General features: G+C 35.0%; 1 long non-coding RNA gene across 3 annotated transcripts; it reads left to right on the top strand.

The window, feature by feature from the left end:
* The first annotated feature begins 1,750 nt into the window (after window positions 1-1,750).
* LOC131423109 (uncharacterized) lies at window positions 1,751-18,141 on the top strand. Of its 3 annotated transcripts, none has more exons than XR_009224239.1 (4): window positions 1,751-4,949; window positions 14,426-14,510; window positions 16,204-16,278; window positions 17,867-18,141. It is a non-coding gene; the product is annotated as an uncharacterized LOC131423109 (long non-coding RNA). The 3 variants fall into 3 exon arrangements; XR_009224238.1 differs by lacking the exon at window positions 17,867-18,141 and having other exon boundaries at window positions 1,751-4,238; window positions 4,864-4,949; window positions 16,204-16,527; XR_009224237.1 differs by lacking the exon at window positions 17,867-18,141 and having other exon boundaries at window positions 16,204-16,527.
* The last annotated feature ends 2,666 nt before the right edge of the window (window positions 18,142-20,807 follow it).

Raw genomic sequence — 20,807 nt, forward strand, 5'->3', positions numbered from 1 at the left:
TAAACTCCGTAAGAGCAGGGGCTGTGTTTTGTTCTTTGCTGTATGTTCAGGATTTTAAACAGGCACATGTTTAATGTATATTTAGTGAATGAAGGAATAAGGGTAGAAAGCAGACGTTATCACGTATTTGTGCACAATGAGATACTGCTTGTAATGGGCTAAGCACCGTGCATGGTCATATTACTCTTGCTTTGAGAAGTACTAGAAAATACCTCAGACTTTCAGAAAGAAATAAGGAATCTATAGGAAGTACAATACCTCAGAAAACTAAACTCTGAAATTTCCATTATATGCAACTCTAAAACCTTGAAAAAAGTTTTATTTAAACATACCAACTAAGACACCCTTAACCATTTGCAAAATAAGAATAACCAACTGCTTTAATTTTTTTAATGAAATAAATATTTTATTAAATTTACTTTGTTTTCAAACAGGCAGACAAAAAGTCTTATTTTGTTTTTCAGTTTTGTTTATATCCTCAATTTTCACATGACATCATAATATTGATGAACATTATTAAGGCATTTTAAAATTTGAAAATATGTTATTAGATTCAATATGAGGGTCATGTTTTGCTAAATTGAGATGGAGGAAAAACTTATTTTACCATATTATGTCTCTTGAAGTAGTAGGAAAATATCGTGGAATTCTATGTAGATTGTATAACAGAAAGAGACTCTGTAGCCTTATACTTGTGATTATAAAACATTTCCTTGAATATTTGTTTTCAAAAATTCATATTTGTATGAATTTATTAAAGCAAATATTCAAATTTTTATAATCAAATTTTCCCAATTTGAGACATTCTATATGGATTGAATTAATGGCCCACGATTTTGTTGCACTCCCTTGCTCTGACTCCAGGCTTAGCCTTGAAATTTGCATTGGAAAGAGAATATTAGCAGACTCAACACCAGAAAAGGCTTGGGAGAGTACTAGCACACCCCTACTTGCTCTCGTGTGCTCCTGCAATCATCTTGAGAACACGCTCAGGCTAGTCTGAGGAAGGGTAAGGAATGGAAATACCAGAGTCCAGTGGCCCCAATTGTCCCAGCCGATGCCAGCTCAGATCCATTGACAGCCAGACGTGTGAACAACCCCAGCCGAGATGAGGACCTATCAAACCACCCCGACAAGTAAGCAATTTATTATTTATGCCAGAGGGACTGTTTTTGTTGTTGTTATTATTGTTATGTCACTCAATAGTGTTGATGGATAATGGATATCAAAACAGCTACACAAAAATTTATGGTGTTTGTTTTATTTGCATGCTTCTTCTTTCAGGAACTCACTAACCTTATACTATTAAATTATGAGTACAGCATTTTTCTAAAGAACTTAGATAATTAATTCAAGCTTGATTCATCTCTATTAAAATATCTGAAAAGACTACACTAGCAGCGAGAGAATTGTTAGTGTCTTTTCTGTGTTTTCATGGTGAACCAAAATTTGACCTCATCAACTATTCTATTGATATCCCAGATAAATTCTCTGAAGTGTTTTCTCTATGGATTTCTCTTTAGTTTGTTCTCTAAGAGCTTTTAGGAATTCATTAGCAACAAATAGAGAAAAATCTGCCTATTTTCACTTGTGGTGCTTGACTTTATTCTGGTAATTTCTGACCCTTTAAACTTAGAATTCATTGAAAAAATAAAAAGACGTAAATAAAAGCTCCCCCCTCCTTTTCCAAGGTTATGCAATATAAAAAAGTATCCTGGAGGAGTACGCTTTTTTATACATTTTAGTATAGCTATCTTTCTGAGTTTTATGATTAATAACATTTTCTAAACTTGAAATTTTGAAAATATGTGTGCATTTTTCCTCAAAGAGTCAGGTTCAAGGCCATGGCCTAGTAGTGTAATACAACTAAATTCTGAACAATTTGCATTAAGTTATTTAAAAATGTGAACTTATGAATTCGCTAGTGTATACGTGCCTGTTCTACATATTGGGGTGTTGTAGGTCAAAACAATGGCCCCAGAATATGTCCACATCATAATCCCTTGAACCTGTGAATCTTATCTTATGTGGCAGGAAAAAGACTTTGCAAGTGTGATTAAGTCAAGGATCTTGAAATGGGGGATTATCTATTACCCCAGTGGATCTGATGTAATCACAAGGGTCCATATAGGAGGGATGCAGGAAGGTCAGAGTCAGAGGAGAAGGGGATGTGGTGACAGAGACAGCGATTTGACTGATGCACTTTGAAGATGGAGGAAGGGGCCACAGCCAAGGAGTACAGACAGCTACCAGAAGCTGAGAAAGGCAAGGAAACAGCTTCTCTCATCAGAGCCTTCAGAAGAAACCAGCCTTGTCAATATTTGGGTTTTGCCCTAGTGAGACCAGTTTTGCTCTACTGACCTTAAGAACAGGAAGAGAATACATTTGTGAGGTTTTAATCCACTAAATTTGTAGTAATTTAATTTGTCACAGCACCAATAAGAAACTAACACGTAGAGCTTGTGAGTTTATAAATCTATCCGCTGCTGTTTTTGAGGTAGTGTTTAATTTTATTTGTTTCTTTATTATTCTTTCAGGCCTGTTTGCCTCTGCTTCTAACATTCCAGTGTTGAGTTCACAAATGTTTGAACTTGAAACCCATTCCCTTTTAGTCCTTATCTTCATAAACTGATAAATACACTGAGCATCTCCTCACATGGCTGATCATGGAGTCATAACAATTGATTCTGATCCAAACACGGTTCTCAAGACTGAAAATACTATTATTTAGAGTTTTCTGAGAAGTAGGGTGAGAAACTTAGCCTCCCTGGGAGTAACCTTCAGGTTTAGGTTTGCCACAGATCATAGTAGTTGAAAGATTGTTGCCCTATTATTCATAATTTTGTTCCAATTCTTTTATGTACACATAAATTTCCTATCTGTCCACATTTGCTGTGAACTTGCCATGAATTCTACAAACTTCCCTACACACTGTATGAAGCAACATTTTCTTTAGTTTTTAATCTTTCTTCACATTGCTCCCCTTTATCTTACTATACTGTTGTTTAGCAAAAAAGCCTGTGTTCTCCTACAATATAAAATATTATATTCATTGTCACCATTTGTCTTCTTATTCTTTTCTTTACTGAACTCATAAACTTCTGTCTTCCCACACTTTTGTAGAGCTTTTTGTTCTTCACAAAACTTTCAAACTTGATTGTTTCCTTTTTTGGAGCAGAGCAAATTTTGGACAAAACTATGTATTAAGCAAAATGTGCCCTTATTGCTTTTATAGATTTTTAGTCAGTAAGACATTATTAGTTTTTTTTTTCCCTAAAACATAGGTCTACTTTCTTTAACACCTATCATTGACTTCATTCCAGAATTATCCTTATGTTTGTATGAGCTTTCCAGCAAGATAGAGTTGATATCTAATAAACTGTATTGTTGGCAGAAAACCAAGAGGATCTCCCAGGGAGTCATTACAGTTTAAAGGAAAATATTCAGTCATAAACTTTTCCAAAATTAAAATAATAAAACTTCGCAGCTAATCATATGTGATAAACAGGTTATTTTGGATAAATTGTTTTCTTTCTCAACATCATAAACTTCTCCAAAAATTCATACAACTGAACTTGTTCCGTTTTTGGTAGCCTAAAGTAATTTGTGTCCATGGGAATTCTCTAAGAATTAGCTGCGTGTATAGTGAAAAAGATTGTCATTGCACAGAATGATTAATTCAAAGTCACTGCATGAAAATGCCTTTAGGTGAAAACAAACATTGTCCTTATCTTGTGTGTAATACTAAGCATGCACGCAGAAAGAAATGGCCTAATTATAGACTTATTTTATTTATTTTTCCCTTGAATTATCTTTTAGTGCTTCGTTAATATTTTAATTCACTGAATGTAGAAAAATTTGTCAAAGTTTTTCTAAAATTCTCATTAACAAATCACAAATAGATATTCCAGATAAAGGTTAAAATTCATATCTAGTATTGGCACTTTGGTTTTTTGAAGTGTTTTATAATTTCTAACAAGACACCGCTACAGCACCTTTGGTTACCAAGAGTATCAATATCACCACATAGCATGTTTGCTGATGGAGTAGGAAAACTCTCCTTGACACATTCCAATTCTTAAAACAAAGGTACTGTGACTCGATATCTGTCTTTCTGAGGCTTTCTGTTTCCTGATATTAGTTAACTGACTACCCTTTGCTGCCAGTCAAATCACATAGATGGTGACATCAACAGAGCAGCAGTTCTGAGAGACGTTACATTTGCAATTTTGGCAGAGGTAAGAAATTTTGTTGATGTTCTGAATAAAAAAAATGTCTATGGTTGGAAATCAATAGTCAAGTTCCAATGATAAAATAGGAGTTCAGGGATTGTGTATAACATATTCTAAATCTGAATATTTACTCAGAAGATACATTCATGGCATTGATATTTATGTGTGTGTATTATATAGATTCATGACATGTCTTGTCTCACTACAAAATATTATCCTAAAATCTAAACATTGATGTTTCATATAAATTATATACAGGGTTGACTTTTCATGAGGCTTGGAATCTTCTCTTGTATGTACAGATACCCAATGGCTTCTGGTTATCAATTCCTCTAGGCCTGTTTTGCTTAAACAAGTGCAATCTGTTAAGAGTTTATTTATAGTTTCATGGTTTGGAAAAAAGGTCCTTACAATGAGGATGGCTTTTCACAAAGGCAAAGAAGAAAGGGGAAATTATAGACAAAGCAAGGATCTAGTTTTTGTTGTTGCTTTGCTGTTGTTATTGCTATTGTTAAAGAAATATCAATTTGGTTCAAAAAGAGTGGGGAGAAAAGATTTATGACTAAAAATAAAATCCAGGGATCACTTACCTTATTCTTCTTATGTTCTCTTTTGACCAAAATTCCTGAAGGGTGTGATCTTGCTGGTCACAGAGTTCCTGCCGAATGTGGGGTTAGGTGAAACTGGAGATGAATAAAATTCGGATCAACAATATGGGTGAGTTAATGGAGAAGTGTATTATTATGGATGGAGATTTCTGAGAAGGAGACTTGCAACTATATTTTCCTTGTTGCAGAATAATGTTTCTGAATTCAGTAGTATGTTATTCTTCTTCCATATTGGGTGATTCTGAAATGAATACACTTTCAAAGATACTTCAAAGTGTGTTTTTGGCCTTTTGATACAATAATAATATAATAATATAAATTAAAATATTGTAAACTTTATGGCCCTATGGTCCTAATTCTTATAAGTAAACAGTGACCTACCTTTTCAGATACTCGTGTAATCATGCAGACTTAGAGAATATATCATATACATTTTCACCTACAAAACATTCCTACTGACAATTATTCTTCATTATTCACATCAATTTGGACATTTTTAGTGTGCTCAGAATTTAACAGTTGTACATAAGAATACATTATTATAGATTACACGTTATACGCATTGAGTGATAACAGCAACTACAGGGTGAATCATGTTTATTTAGATTGGAATAAATTAGCAGTTTTGGCAAATCTTATCTAATGAAATATCCTTAAAGATATCCTGTTAAAACAATTTAACATGCAAAATATATGACCTAGAAAGTCTATTTTTTAAAGTACTTCAGTTTCCAATGCTACATAACGAATGCTGGCCTAATAATTAACGCTTACAAATTTCTTTTTCACAGAGCTTAAAAAGAACAGAAATTTGCATTCATTCTACTTACCATATATTGGATTGCTTAGCTATTTGGATATTTCACGAATAATCCTAGAAACATTACACAAAGAAGCAATTTAATGTTGTGCTTTAGAGCACCATTTTTGACACCAAGCCCCTTGAGTTGAAGTCCTGACACTGCCACTGACTACCAGGATGACCTTGTAAATGTGGATCATAATAGCACCTAAGCCAAAGTTTATTATGACAAAAGGATCACATGTACAGTTCTTAGAAATAATGACCAAGAATAAAACTCTATTAAAGTGTTTTATTATTTTGCACTACTTTCTAACATTTTTATCTTATTTTCATTTATGTATTTTCTTTCAAATTTTTTTTTTTCAAATTTGCAGCTTAGATTACCCCAAGATCTTACTTATGTTGCTGAGATATGTTGTTTCCATTTGCTTGTTACCTATTCTCAAAGCTCAAATAGTACCATTTGAGGTTGGAATGTGTCACTATTGGCTGGCTAGGGAACTGTCTGAATAGGCCATTTAAGATACCATTGCTCACAAACCATTGTTCATAAATGTAAACAGCAGCACTTTAGTATAGCTCTGTGTGTTAACAAATCAAGACTGAATTATCTCGTACATTAACAGAACATGAATGGAAGCTTACTGATCCATTCTAACAAGGGCTGTACCTTCATTATTTAAAACAAAAAACGGATGAGACATAATAGTATCCACATATCTAAAGAACATTTTAAATTCCTGATAAATCTAATTATTAACAATGTAAGTGTTGGATCTAGATTGGCTGTTGGACATAATTGTATGGTACCTGAATATGACATGGATTATAAATCTTGAAATCCCATTTCTTTTGCTTTTCCCTCATTTTTAACAGCCTTTATAGGATTTCTACAATCATGTCTTTCTTTCTTGTTGCTACTATACATATATTAAATCCTCATGGGACACTTACACACGATTACAAAAGATGCTGCTTTCCAAGTAAAGTATGGCTTTGGAATGGAGAGTGGAATACTATTATAAATTTTCTGTGTAATGCAATGCACGAAAAATGGTAAAAATAACTTCTAGACTTTTAAATAGCCATTCAACTTTTAGTAAAATTCTATTGGTTCAATTACTCTGAAATTTGTATTGTTATTTGTGCTTATAGGTTTTTAAAATTGTATTTACTTCTTTTTTTCTATTATAGCATTTTAAAATCAAGTGTCCTATTTTTGTGTCCTAAGATTTAACAACAAAATGATGTTTTATAGATAAACTTATACTAATTCTCTCCCCAAATGAGAAAAAAACACACAGTAGTACATTTTTATAATACTATTTTTAAAGCTGTCCATTTAGTTCACTAAACTGTCCTTTATTCTCAGGTTATATCTATACTTTTATTGGTGTAGTAAATGTGATATGTGATAGAAGACTTTTTTTTGTATAATGTTCTTTCTTCTCAAACAAACTGAAAACAAAAATAAAAACAAAAGCCCTGACAATTATACAGGTCAGTTTCCTCATGTTTTAATCTCCAGTGATTTGTGATATGTCACTGCTCTGGATGAAGTAGAAAATTAAGAAGTCTTTTGCATATTGTAAATGTTCTCAACTTTTATGCTAAAGTTCATTCCTGTTTCAAAACCTTTCCCAGGTGGTCAACAGATTGTAAGTGTTGGGGTTATGTCTGGAAAACAACAGAGTAAACTGAGGAAGCCAAGATATGCATTTGTAGAGATATTTTAAAAATATTCCAGATATGAGTCTAGTGGTGTATAATCACCTAAAACCGGCTCTAAACAATTAACAAGTCTTTTTAGTGCGGATGCAAGAACATTGCCTGTGAGCACACATTGGAGTGTGTGATCAGGGCAGTAAAATATTTAATTCCAGTAGTGGCTTGGTACTGAAGTTACTGAATAAAGATGGTAATATCTGTAGAAATATTTATAAAAGCTGAAAGACTGCTATAATTAGTTATCCATTAAATTATAGTATTTTTTGGCTTCTTGCGCATTAATTCCTTCAATACTAAATTCCTACGGTGATGTTAAATTTCAATGATGTCATTATCACCAAAGATTTAGGTGCCGCTGCTCTAGTCCATGATGTGTGCATGTGAATGTATTTAGGCAACTTCAAAATAGCTCTACACACAACACACAAACACACACATATAGACTAATTACCATAAATATATTAGGAGACTGAAACCTAGACACACAGGAAGTTAGGCGCTTTGCACCGCAGAAAGCACGATACCATGAGACGTTTATTTCACTCTGTATGTCTTGGTGGACACAATAAAGACATTGCTGGGCGTGTATTTAAAGGGATTATAGTTTCTTCAAAACACTGGCTGAAGTCATTCTCCAGCCCAGGAGAAGAGATATGAGTAACCCATGGAAATATGTCAGGGTCTAACTGTCCATTGGATATAGAGAAAATGGTAACTTTTTTTTTGCTTTTAAGGTAAATAAATAAAAAATTTGGCTATGATCCAGGTAAAATATAGGTTATAAATTATATATGAGGGGAAGCAGAATCTGGTAGTTTTACTTCCCGTTCCCTATCACCCGCAAACACACAGACATAGACACACACACACACACACACACACAAAGATGCACACAAAAAGATAGGCAAAAAAATCTACAAACACATACACACACTGAATAAAGAGCTCTAAGCTTTGAGACCAGAACCAGTCGGGAGGAAAATCGAAAAAGATCCTGATATGGATCACTGTGAAAGAGGCATGTAAGTCTTGCCCCAATCATGGGATTAAAACCCACAGGGATATTAGATAACCCTCCAGGAAGTTTGAGGCTTCAGGGATGGGAGAGACTTACACCTCTCTGGAATTCTCGGCAATGGCAGCCTCCCAGGCCTTCCTGGCATCCCAATGGTATGGCATCAGTCAAGTAGATATTGCTGTGTGACATGAGTGAGCCAGAGTGGCAATTCATCTGAGGAAGCACTACTGAGTTTCTGGTGTTCCTCTAAGGAGAGGTGAGAGTGACCATATTTCATGTGCTACCATGAATAGCACACAGATATAATTGGGAGAGACAGCTGGCAGATTGTCATTAACACAAAAGAACTACAGCAATTGTGCAAGTGTGTGCTGCCAGGAGATGCACAGTGGAAGGTAAAATTGGTGATAAGACGAGGACAAGAGTATCTCAGCGTTTGTGCAGTGAGGTGAGGATAGAGAAGAATTAGATACAACTTTGTGTTCATCTCAGGTAATGTAAATTTGAGAAGTTGTTGGTTTTCCAAAGACCAGTCACATCTACCTGATGTTATAATGCCAACTTGAACAGAAGGACGAGGAGAAGAAAAAAACTTCAGAACTCTGAATTTTAGACTAAATGTTTCACGTTGAGGGAAAGTTATGCTGTTTACTTAAGGGATAGTATCTAGGAGAATTGCATTTAACTTTAAAATATAGATGAGAAATCAAAATATGTTCTTTTTTAAAAAAATTTAAGTTATTTATGGAGAACTGGAATTAGGAGACAAAGTCACAATACCAATATTATTGACATTAAAAAAGGCTACTCAGCAACAAATCTGTAAGCCTATAAGTTAATGAATAAAATATCTTTAAATGCAGATGGGTCGTTAATTAAAGTTATACCTTGTGTTGTTTATCTTGTAAATTATAAGCAAAACAATATTAATAGAGCCATTAGAAATCACAAACAATTAACATGACAATATTTATAAAAAAATATTATCTTATTGGAAATGAACTTGTATGGTCTACATAACACAGAAAAGATTTTAAATGAATCTAGAAGCTGTTCTATTGAGCTCAGTTCTTAATTCTCAGATTCTTTTAGTCATTTCCTACAGGGGTCACAGAATCAGCTATTTATCTGCATCATACGTTCACCCCTACTCTGTTGTTTTAATTGTCACTTATCACATTGATAATTATTTGAGTTTCAACAAGTACTAGGTCTTATTTTTCTGCTGTGTGATTGCTCTTGTGGCATTTAGTCAGATACCAGCTGCACAGCAACATGCAGAACTCTGGAGATCTTATATCTGAGCACTGTAAGAAGAGGATTACCTCCAGAGTTTTGTCATCCACTGCTAAACCAAGAGCCACGCATGTCAGGAGCAAAGATCCACACTCTAATATGAAAAGCTTGAAGAACCAGATATGGGAGTGACAACTAAATTATCTATTTTCCATGATATTTCTCATCATATTAAAAAGCCAGAAGATATTTAGATGTATAAGTACTATATTCTTTTTTGAGATGCTAATATGTGAATCCAGTGATATTCCTTGTATTTTGACTGTAGTGAGAGCTGTCAATAAGACATACTAGGGCTCTTTCTCTCATGGTTCAAGAGTTGACTTCCTTTGTTCTTCCAGAAGATCAAGAGAACAATTGTTCATATTATACTTCATGAAGTGTTTGCTTAGGCAGATGTTATTAAAAAGGACACATATGCATATTAACAATAAAACTAAGTATATGCCTCAGTCTCTTGCAGTATTAAATCATCTCTGTTATAACAGATTCTAAGATTGATTTGATATTTCGGGATAAATGGGATAGTCATCACCATCTCCTAAAAGCAGAGCGTGTGGTCCCCACATGGAGAAGAACAGAGTCATGAGCCAGGGGGGCATATTTTGGTTCCAGTAGCACAAGGGCCTCTAAAGTTTAGCAAGTTTTAATATTAGAATCTTATTTGTTTTATGCAGAAGCAATTCATTTCCTTAGTCTTAAAGGTTTAGAACCAGTGGTTATTGCTTAATTGATAATGACATTAGTTAATAGTCTTTTTGGGTGCTTATTTTCTAGGGTATGTTCTACGTGTTCATCTATATACTTTAATTTCTCTAAGTCAGTGATTTTCCACCCTAATTTATTTAATTTTTTTCTTTATAGCTCTCCTATATTGCATTGTAAACAATTGACAAAACGTCTTCAAACTTGGAAGTCTATTCATATTGTTGCCACTAGACTTATTTTACTGGAATGTGTGTGTGTGCATATATATATATATATATATATGTGTATATGTATATAAATACATACATACATAGATGCATAGATATAGTCCAGTATAATATTGGGGGAAAGTTTCATGAATACCTCTTAAGCTATTTATCAAGTGTTATTTCCATATCTAACCATTCTTGAATATTTTGGAGGACTGATTACTCTATATCATCATGAGGATCTAGGTAGTCTTCACTATTTATCCAATTTTTCCCATCTGATGACTCAGTGGATGAATGGAGTGATAAACATCAAGCAGTTATAGGTAATACATTTCCAATAAAATCTGAACTTAACTGTGAATTTAATTCTATCTTCCTAATTTTAGGAAAGTCTTTGGTGATAGAATGAAGTTAAGCCTGAGACCAATATTTAAATTCTAATTTAAAATCTTAGGTTTATTTCTCTTCAAGGGAAATTTTTCTTCAAGGGAAATCGAAAGTTTCCTTTAATGGGATTCCCTAAGAGAAGGAAAATTGTTGGAGAAGATTGAAGGGGTAGTAGGAGAATACTGAGGAGGTAGAGAAGGATATGGGAAAGAGACAGGTCTAAGGATATTATAACAGATTTATTGTGGGTTTCAGAAAAGGAAGCCAGTAATGATACAAAAGACATTAGTCCGAGCAAATGAAAAGATGGAATTTCCATCTACTGAGATGGGAAATAATGTACGGGGAGCCAATGTTATATCTGAGATGTTGCTTAGACTTCCAAGTGGATGTGCATAGCAGGCCATTGGATAATTAAGCCTGGAGTTGAGAAGTATGAGAATCTTGGGAATAGAGATGTGTTTACTGCCCCAAGACCCCACTAAGGGATTAAGTTTTCATAGAAAATAGGAATAAGGAACCCTGGGTCAATCTAACATTAAGGAATAACCCCTGGGTCAATCCAACATTAAGAATTTGTATTTATGCCATGCGTCTTTGTATATTCAGCTCACCATTTCATGCTCATTGTTTCTTTTCAAGGATGTCTTTGTGCTTCCTCTTTGCTTATCAAAGTCCACTCTTTTTCGGGGGGGGCGTGGTGAGGAAGATTCACCCTGAGCTAACATCTGTTGCCAATCTTCCTTTTCTTGTTTGAGGAATATTTGCCCTGAGCTAACATTTGTGCCAATCTTCCTCTATTTTTGTATGTGGGTTGCTGCCATAGCACGACCACCTATGAATGGATGAGTGGTGTAAGAGTGGTGTAGGTCCGTGCCCAGGAACTGAACCCTGGCTGTCTAAGCAGAGTGCGCCAACCTTAACCACTAGGCCACGGGGCTGGCCCCAGGTCCATTCGTTTTTGAAAATTGATCTCTCTCTCTCTCTCACTCTCCTGCCCAAACCAGCACTATCCCTTCCATATTTTTCAGTTTTATTACAGTCTTGTTACAAACACATCCAGTGGTAAAAAGTGAACACTTTGTTTTTTTTCTGTTTATGTGTCTTAGTTCTCTCTTACTACTAAATTTTAGCTGCTTGGTATGGATATTTAGAAAGGAAGAGTAAAAACAGGGGATTTTTAGTATAATCATGCAATGAAGTTATTTTATAAAAAGTCATCAAAACTAGCAATGGAAAATTTTATCTCCCTGATTTTTCAGAATTTTACAGAAATAAATTATTCTATCACCAAACTAAGAATGCACCTTTGCTTCGCTAGGATGGGATAAGAGTTTGAGACACTGCCACAATTCTGTCTTTGGTATTTACAAGGGCTCCATTAACTGAGGACTGTTACCATTTTGGAAGATTAGAAGAAGAGGAGCAAATTCATATCACCTTAATGTCAAGACTGGTAGGAGACATTGTGTAGTTGTACAACGATTATACCAAAAACACCAAGGTGAATAACTCTGGAGGCCAACAATCAAGATTAACACATAATTTAGACGCATTTGCAACTTTGAGCATTAAGGAAGCTGCAGTGTCCTGGTCATCATAAGAAACCCCTTTTCTGCTGCCAAGGGCCAAGGGGAGAAAGTTAGGTGGTGAGCATATTAGCTATTTGACTGCTTTTCCAGTAAGGGAATTCTGTTGTAAGGTTCTTCCTCTCAAGGGTGGTAAATATTATGTAAAGTCAAAGATGGATAGTGGAAGTTTTAAGGGTTTTATGTTCTATGATTTAGAGCTACCATGCTTTACAGCTTCAAATTTAAAAGTTAATTTTTTAAGAGTATATTGATGCTTATTTTAGAAATAATTATACATCCAAAGAAAGGAAATCACAGACATAATAACTAGGCTTGTTACCATAGTAAATACAGTGAAAATGACAGTTGCTTTTTAGAAACAGTTAATATTCTTCTAATAGAGGATAAAATAACATAGTTTTTTCCCCAAAATATTTAGAAATAAGTCATTAAATTGAAGATAGTGTCATAAGTGGAATTTAGATGTACCATAAATAACAATTATTTAATATTCTAATTTAAAAAGGTATTATGAATATTTTACTGGAGTGATTTTAAAAATCAAAATTATTAAAACCTTGTTGTAAATAAGAATACAATATTCTTGATATATATTAAGCATAATTTTTCTAATTTTAGAATTACTTTTTGGACAATTGATAAACCTCATTAAAATAAATTGAGGTTGCATTGCATTATGTTAATTTTATCTTGAACACAGGCTTTGATGACTTATTGTAAGAATATCCACATATTTAAAATATTCTATTGCCAACATCTGTATTTTTATTTTTTTAATTCGTCAATATTACACATTAGTTTGGACATTTTATATAATATTAATTTATAATATAAAATCTTTTTTATTCACTTAAAAAATTTTTGGTAGATAATGTGGTGGTGAATGAGTTTATAATATATAAACAGTTTAAACATAAATATATAATGATATACATAATGTTAAATATAACAGTTTAAACATCATTAAAACACACATTTTCTATAGCTCCAAGTAATTCTTTTGATTAAAAATTTGTTCTTAATTGAAGAACCACTTAGTATTACATCTAAATATTGAATGTATGATTGCCTTGTTTTTTTACAGAAAAGCACTGTTCTTTCTGTTTCCAGAATTTAGAACTCTCTTACCTCACTGTTATGGACTGAATGTTTGTGTCTCCTTCAAAATTCATGTTGAAATCCTAGACCACAATGTGATGGTATTAAGAGGTGGGGGTCTTTAGGAGGTAATTAGGTCATGAGGATGGGGCCCTCATGAATAAGATGAGTGCCCTTATAAGAGGAGATCAGAGAGCTCACTCTCCTTCTTTCTACGTTCTCCACCATGTGAGAGCACAACTAGAAGTCAGCCAACTGCAAATCAGGAAGACTGTTGTCACCAGGCACTGGATCTGCCAGGCACCTTGATCTTGGACTTCCCATTCTCTGGAAATGTGAGAAATAAATTTCTGTTTAAGCCACCAAGTCTATGGTGTTTCATCATAGAATCCAGAACTAAGACACCAACATAATAGGATTTCCATTTTTATAAATCAACGAGATAGAAAAAGGCTCATTCTGCCCTCGAAATATCTTGAATATGCACATATAAAAGAGAATATTATTGTTTTTTCGTTATAAACATGTCAAAAATGATGTCATTTCATCATTTATGAGATACAATCATATCACATAAAACCTATCCCTTTTAAGTTATACTCAATTTAAACACTATTTAAACCACTAATCAGGAATATGAGATAGAACATTTTATTATATAAATGGAAAGTTTACATTTGATGTACATTGGCCTGATGAATCTTTATAATTAGCAAATTAAAAATTGTATGTGTTTTTCAGAATACTGTGATATAGCAGAAGTTTTCAAACCTGGCTACACCTTAGAACCATCTGGAGGTCTTACACAAAAAAATTACTTTTGCTGGTAATCCACCTCAGGGAATTTAATGGGGAGGGGCGAGGGCTGAGAATTGATATAATTTACTAGGACTCCAAAGCATTTTATTGTGCAGTGGGGGTTAAGAATCACTTGCCTAAGTATGAGTAAGTAGCAGCACCGAATTTCTTAATAATTCCTGCTGCCTTAGGTAAGAACAGAGAGAGAGGGAGATAGAGAGAGAGAGAGAGTTGTTAGTGCTAATTGAGGAAAGCTGATTTCTCTCCTTTAGTGAAAATATACTTGCTCTTTTTTTTTTTTTTGTGAGGAAGATCAGCCCTGAGCTAACATCCATGCTAATCCTCCTCTTTTTGCTGAGGAAGACCAGCTCTGAGCTAACATCTATTGCCAATCCTCCTCTTTTATTCTCCCCAAAGCCCCAGTAGATAATTGTATGTCATAGCTGCACATCCTTCTAGTTGCTGTATGTGGGACGGGCTTCAACATGGCCAGAGAAGCGGTGCGTCAGTGTGAGCCAGGGATCTGAACCCGGGCCACCAGTAGCGGACCGCCTGCAATTAACCGCTAAGCCACAGGCTGGCCCATACTTGCTCTTTGCTCTAGTCAGGAAACAAATGTTGAGAGGGAGGGAAATCACTTGGGAGCCAAAATCTCTTTTGGGCCATTTCCTTTCTGCCTGTCTGGGTGAAACCTTGTGACTTATCACTTCCAACGTCTGCTGGTAACACTGACGTGCTGTAGACAGTGGACTGCCACACTTGCTTTAAATACTCTTCGTTTCCAGTGTGAGCACATTTAGATTCACTCTTCAAGTCTTTCTGCCATTAGCCAGAAAAGTAATAAAGATTTTGCATCTGCAATAAATTGTGGTCGTCTTTACAGGGAGTACTAACATGTTTGCTTTAAAGTATCATAACAGTAGTTGAGCCATTTCATTTCATGTGAAATTCAAGGCGGGGTAATGCCAGGAAAAAGTGCACACTCAGAAATATGCAATTATGACATATGCTGCAATGAGATTGCATTTGTGTTTTTGCACAAATGCTCCATATTCATTAGTTTGTGCAGAGGCCCTGGCGGGACTCATTGGTATTTTCATATACAATACAAATCTAGATTCATGTTTGTGTGTACTGAGTTTGAAAGGGTGGAAATGCAGTTGATGGATCTATCAACTAACACCATCGGTATCAACTCTATGTCTGATCATATAGTATCATTAAAAGCAAAGTCCTAATAACTATTTTAACAAATTCATCTTGCTTTAGATGGAGAATGTGTGACTACTGTTTCCACTTGATACATCTTAGTTTGGGGAAATGATGTGTATAAATCGTGGCCTCAAGCAGAGCTGCAGCAGACCGGGCTGTCATTTCTTCTTTTCTAAATTTTCTCTTAGGAAGAGAGGACCACTAGAATTGTGTAGGCACTGCTCCTCAAACACATTTAGAGAAACAGAGCTGAGCAACGGAATAGGTGGACTGTGGTAGACATGGAGATGCAGCTCTCAAATCATCTTTTCAGGAAGGGTTAGCTACCCAGTGGCTTGGGGGGTGGTGTTGGGGAGTGCTCATCAGACAGCCTCCAACCTCTCCAGCTCCGCCCATAGGGAGGCTCCTAAACTACTGAGAGAGAGGAAGACAGGAGTTAGAGAAAGATTTGAGAAAGAGAGGGGAATGGTAATGACTGTGATTCTGATCTGTGAAAACCTTTATTCAAGGAAGAGACAGGATGCCAAAACCTGTCCCCAGATGGCACATCGGTACAATTATGAGCTTAAATGTCATTTCTGTGGGTAAGGAGAAGTTTTACAATTGAATATGCTGGAAATGTTGAATTCAAGAATGAAGCTGTATTTGTAATGTGAATAGTCTCTTATGCTTTTATGTAAAAGACTACCAAAATAAGTCATGCACCTGAGGAATTTTTATGTAGTTAAAGGAGAGGAAACACTCCGTACTGAATATATTTCAAAAGGATGGTGGGAAACAAAAATATATGTGTGCTTTGATTATGTCATGAGTCAAACTTCAATATATTCATCATTTATATCAAATTTTATGTATAAAGTTACATAATATATGAATATATATTCTACTTTGATAATTGTACAGTATTATATAAATGTCAAGTATAGAAACAGCCCGAAGGCTAGGGCTTTTTCACTGTTCCAGTCAATGCTATAATGCCAGTGTCTGAAATAGTGTCTATTACATGTTAGACATTTAATAATTATTTTTTGTGTGACTGAATGAGTGAACCAAATAATTATTCTTGGCAGGCTACTTAGCATTTCTTTCTACCTTAAAATCAAGGCACTATTCTCCATCCAGGATATTCTTTTTATTTATTGCAAAACATGTATAATCCTATGTGTTTATTTTTTTATATTTGCTTAAGTTGTTTTCTCTATCTTAACAAATGTTCCTTCTTTTCTTTGACTATCCAAATTCTTTTTGTTAGTCTGTGTGTAGGCAACTCAACATACCTTTTAGACCAAAATCATTGGTCTTCTAGCTCCATTTTTTTTCTATTTTTTGCAATATCGTATATTTGTTCCAAACCGTGTAATGTACTATAATGCTCTACTGTTATCTAATTATTTCAATGATATATTTTCAAATACTATATTACATTGCAAGATTTTTGAATGCTTTTGGTGTGTCTTGTAATTTTTTGTTGTTGTCATCTGTCCCAGATACTATTGTTGTTTTAAAATATATCTGATGAACCTCCTGTGAGTTCACAGTGAACTGTGGAGAACTCATGACCTTCCACATCAAGCACACTTGCCTCTCTCCTGGCATTTCTGCTGCTATGCCTCAAGGCTTTCTTGAGAATTTTAGGAGCTTGCTTAGCCCTCATACACAGCAGTATACTAGGAATTTCATGTCCCTCAACCAGTGTTAGATAAGAGTTGTCAGACACAACTCCCACCCTCTCCATATCCCATTGCCATAATTAAATGATGCGCTGTTCAAAGGGTCACCGGCAGGATTGAGCTCCAGTTACTCATATTGATAAATTGATCATCAGACACCCTTTATTGGCTAGTCTCTCTTCACTGTCTCAATTCTTTATTCTCACTTGGCCTTCCTGCTATCATTTCCTAAATAAACTAACTGCCCTCAAGTACTTGACTGAGGATGTGCTTTCCAGGAAATCCAAACTAAGACAAAATCTTTTCCAGTTTTCATGTCATTGGCTCCATTTCCTTCAGAATTCAGCTTAAATATCATGTAGGCTTAATAACAGTCCCCCGAAGATGTCCATGTCCCAATGCCTGGAATCTGTGAATATGTTACCTCATGTGGTAAAAGGGACTTTCCCGACATGATTAAGTTAAGGGTTTTGAGATGAGGAGATTATTTTGGATTGTCCAGGTGAGCTCAAGATAATCACAAGGATCCTTATTAAGAGTCAGAGAGAGAAGAGAGAATAGAAGCGGAAGTCAGCGAGGAGAGAAGATGGTACACTGCTGGTTTTGAAACGGAAGAAGTGACCACAAGACAAGGAATGTGGTCAACCTCTCTAAGTTGGAAAAGGCAAGGAAACAAATTCTCCTCTAGATTTTCCAAAAGGAATGCAGCCTTGCAGATCCATTTTTAGTCTTCTGATCTCCAGAACCATAAGATAAAAAATGTGGTGTTTTAAATCACTGACTTTGTAGTAATATGTTACAGTAGCAATAAAGAACTATTACAAATATCACTGCCTCAAAAGCTTTCCCTGATCACATTATCTAGAGGAAATTTCCTTCAAGCATACAAACATACAGAAAATATGATATGGGTTTGTTTTGTCACACAATACATACTCTACATTAAGTTAAAAACAAGGGTTATGTGCACCCTTTATTTATTTTATTATCTTTATAGTATTATTATCACTCAATATTATGGAAAAATCTATGTTTTCATTTCTAATTCATGAATTGACACTTAAAGGTTTTTTCCAAGATGATGTCCTACCACTATGGCTGAAATTCTTCACAGACTTTGTTTTTTCAGTCTATTTCAGCGAAAAACCATATTTTTATTTCTCTGCTTTCTCAATCCATAGGGCTGACATATGCTTTATAGTTCAGAGATATGTGACTTGCCAGACATACAGTCATTTTTCCTTTTGGGCTATTTAACTAAGCTAGAGACTGTCATCTTCACCACAAATAAGTCCTGAATATCTTCCTAATATAACTCCTTTATTACACATCTCTCTGATCTCTTGATAAATAATGCACTCATTTATTATGTTCTCTTGTCTCTCAATGTGCATATATCATCCTTAATCTCCTGAGTAAAAAAAAAAAAACAACAAACAAAAACAAAACAAAAAATAAAGACACACATAAAATAACCTGAAATACCCCAGTAAGGCAACCAATTGCTGCCTATTCATCACCATCATGCTTTTACTATGCACATATCTGCCTACTTTTCCTCATAGCAGAGGCTCAAATTTGTGGATCTTATTGATAGCAAGTAGCCACGTCCTGCTATTTCGTGAACCTGTATTGAAAACTCAAGTGTTTCTAAATTTTTTAACCCACTTGTGTATATCTTCCTATATTCGTAATTGATTTTTTGTGTGTGTGTGTGAGGAAGATTAGCCTTGAGCTAACATCCGTTGCCAATCCTCCTCTTTTTGCTGAGGAAGATTGGCCTGGGCTAACATCCATGCCCATCTTCCTCTACTTTATATGTGGGGTGCCTGCCACAGCATGGCTTGATAAGCGGTGCATAGGTCTGCCCCTGGCATCCGAACCGACTAACCCTGGGCCACCGCAGCCGAGCACACGAACTTCACCACCACACCACTGATTTTGGATATGGTACTACTTATATTTTGTACTATTTTTCTTTTGCCCAAATTTTTACCTTACTGTACCACATTTAGCTGAACATAAAATATCATGATTAGCAGAAATCTCAAATATGCTTTTTAAATAAGATCTCTGAAAGTCAAAGAAGATTCTGAGGGCTAGATTTGAACCAGCAAAATGCACAGTCATTTAGTTATCTGGTTCTGGGATTAATTTTTAGAAAGCTGCCTCAGGGTTGCTGCTTCTCAGATTATCAATAAATCAAGGCATACGTTCAATCATGCATTCTATAAGTATTTATTAGAATATGTAATACTGAAGACATTGTATTAATATGTAGAGTACAGCATGAATAAAACACACATAGTCCTTGCACTCATGAAGCAATCTAGTGAGGCATAGATAACAAAAATTAAACAAAAAACCCTTAATTGTCGTAAGTGTTACAAAAGAAAATGATAGTAGGGTTTAAGAGGGAAAAATGGGTGGGAAGTTCACTCTTTCATGTAGATCAAACAGTGAGAGTGTCTTAAAAGGAGGTGACATATAGATTGAGAGTAAGAACTGAAGAATTAGAAGGATGGAGCCCTAAGGAGACAGAAGGAAGAGGCCTCTTTGAGGGAGAGCAGACCATATGTGATTTTCCTTAGTTAAGAAAATGTGAATGTGTTCATGAAATAAAAGTAAACTAGGGCAGAATGTAGGGAGAATGAGAGAGGGCAGGATTAAATAAAGTTTGATAGGCTGTGGCCAGAACTTGCATTTTTTTGAAGTTGTCATAAGGAGTTTAGGTTCTGTTACCGTTGCAATGTGATGTCACTTTTTTTTCTGAGAGAGATCCACCCTGAGCTAACATCTGCGCCAATCTTCCTCTATTTTGTATGTGAGTCACCACCACAGCATGGCCGCAGAGGAGTGGTGTCGGTCCACACCTGGGAAACGAACTCGGGCCCATGAAGCCGGGCACGCCAAACTTAACCTCCAGGCCATAGGGCCGGCCTCATGAGGTCACTTTTTAAACAGGCAATGAAGCAACCTAGTTTATGTTTTTAGAGATCTCCTTAGCTACTGTGGGAAAATAGATTGTAATCCAGATAATGCCATTTTAGTGGCAAAAAAAAAAAGCACTGATTTTGTCATTGTCATTCTTAACATTCAATAAAGTTAATAATTTAAATTTTAAACCTGGAAATACTTTCCATGAAATCAAAGCCTTTTTTTCAATTTGAGTAAAAATAAGGCCACCCAAAGATTTTGATTTGTCTTCAATTGACTTTTCTTCATAACATATCACTTAACCCCAAAGGAGAAAGCATGTAAACCATCAGTTCTCAATTACACTATGTCGCCTCTTAGGAAGGTTGTGTGGCTACTCTCAATATAAGATATGCTTAGTAGAAATTACTTTCTTTTTCTCTTTTATAATGTTTTTCCTTTTATAAATTCCTTTATTAACTTTGGTCTTAAATTACTGCTTTATTTATGGGTAGTATGTTTCTTAA

Source organism: Diceros bicornis, chromosome 27 (genome assembly GCF_020826845.1).
Source record: "Diceros bicornis minor isolate mBicDic1 chromosome 27, mDicBic1.mat.cur, whole genome shotgun sequence".
In the NCBI taxonomy this organism is placed as follows: domain Eukaryota; kingdom Metazoa; phylum Chordata; class Mammalia; order Perissodactyla; family Rhinocerotidae; genus Diceros; species Diceros bicornis.